The sequence below is a fragment of the Propithecus coquereli genome, unplaced genomic scaffold (assembly GCF_000956105.1).
Source record: "Propithecus coquereli isolate 6110/MARCELLA unplaced genomic scaffold, Pcoq_1.0 Scaffold3, whole genome shotgun sequence".
Taxonomy (NCBI): Eukaryota; Metazoa; Chordata; class Mammalia; order Primates; family Indriidae; genus Propithecus; species Propithecus coquereli.
Window position 1 is genome coordinate 15679556 of NW_012148618.1, and position 2003 is coordinate 15681558.

A 2003-nucleotide genomic window follows, 5' to 3' on the forward strand; every position below is an offset into this window, starting at 1 on the left:
AAAAAAAAAAAAAAAAAGACACTTGAAAATTTCTTCTCTCAGTAATATTAAGGGAGTAATAGGTGCATGGTATTTACCAGTTCTTTACTGCCAGTGTAGGCTCTGATTGATTTCTGTGCCCTGCCATTTGTTAAATGTTTTGAATAATGCCCTCAATAAATGTGTAGAGTACTAGAAATTGGCTGTTTTATAGCTTTTGCCATCCTGCCTCTAATTTACCTATGCTTTTGACTTACTTCAAAATCTTTATGCAATACCCAAATTTGGGATAATTTGAGCATTAATAAGAATAATGACAGTAATGGATTATAATACATTAAGTAAAAAAAAACCCATGAGTCCATAGTGGTACTCCAAAAGCAGAAAGAAAGAAAAAAAGGAAAGCAGAAGGAAAAAGAAAGGAAAGAAGGAAAGAAGAGAAGAGTAGGATAAGGAAAGTTTTTCTTTAGAGAAAAATAGCAGCTAATAAATATAGAAAAGATGATAGAAAATCTCCATTTTAATCAGATTACATATTAATTCAAAGGTAGGCCAGGCATGGTGGCTCTTGCCTGCAATCCTAGGAGGCCGAGGCAGGAGTATCGCTTGAGCCCAGGAGTTCAAGACCAGCCTGGGCAATAGCGAGACCATGTCTCTACAAAAAAATAGAAAAATTAGCCAGGCATAGTGGCAGCCGCCTGTGGTTCCAGCTGCTCAGGAAGCTGAGGCAGAAGGATTACTTAAGCCCAGGAGCTGGAGGCTGCAGTGAGCTATGATTGTGCCACTGCACTCTACACCAGGAAACAGAGCGAGACCTTGTCTCAAAAAGGAAAAAAAAAATTACAAACGTAAGCAATGTACCTTTAAAATGGAGAGATCTGACAGATACTACCTTAACGAACTGATCAAATTTGGAATCACTAATATTGGAACATCTCATTATGTTCACTATGATGCGGTATCATAAGTACACAATATTACCTGTGTAGTATTCTTTTCAAAAGCTTTAAACTGAATCCAATTATGACTTAACAATCAGACAAATCCAGAATATGGACCATACCACAAGACAGCTAACTGGCCTGGACTCTAAAACAGTCAATGCCATAAAAAACAGAAAAGAGAAAAGAACTGTTCTAGATTAAGAGACATAACTACCAAATGTGGTGTATGAACTTTGATTAGATTCTGTATTTTTTTTTTAGCAAAAAAGCTATAAAAGGCATTTCGAGGGCAATTGGTAAAATTTAATGAGGACTATATATTGGGTGTTACTGAATTAAGTTTAATTTTCTTAAGTGTGGTAGTGGTATTGTAAAGATAAAAGAATTTTTGTTTTATAAATGCATGCTAGGTAATAAGGAGTGGAAATGTCATGATATCTGTAAATGTTTTCAAATGCTCTAGCAGAAATAAAAAGAGATAGAGAGGGGACACTCAAGGTGGTAAAAATGTTAACACTTTGTGAATCTAGGTGAAAGGTATATAGTATTTATTGTACTATTTAAGTTTTTGTAAGTTTGAAATTTTTCACAATAGGAAGCTAGGGAGAAAATCTTAAAATATGTCCAAAGCCAACCAATTAGCTTATGCATTGTGTATTCATTTCATTAATTTTTTTTTTCTTCCCAAAGCATCATCATCTGAAAATAATAGTTCTTTCAGCAGTATTTTTGGCTAAGAGGTAATAAATAGTATGTTGCACTAGGGACCAAAATATCTAATCCTTAACTTGTTACAGTGTTTCCAGAGACATGAGTGGTGATGGAATGGTTATTATTTGATGATAATTATTGACTATAACAGAACTTTAGAGCTTAAAGGGATCTTAAAGATTATTAATTATGCAGTTTTACAGATGAGAAAATGGAGTAAAGAGAAGGTAAAGACTTACCTTAGTTCACATAGGCAGATATTAGCAAAGTGGAAACAAATTTTCTCAGCTCCAACCCAATCCAGTGTTTTTTCTACTAAAAAATTACATGCTTGTATTGACTATTAACTCTGGAAATTATTATATAATA

The 2003-nt window shown here is 33.8% G+C and overlaps 1 protein-coding gene across 1 annotated transcript in view; it reads left to right on the forward strand.

Moving 5' to 3' along the window:
* Positions 1-2003, forward strand: part of LOC105814248 (chromosome unknown open reading frame, human C15orf43) — a 46735-nt gene that overhangs the window by 16683 nt on the left and 28049 nt on the right. The window lies entirely within an intron of this gene.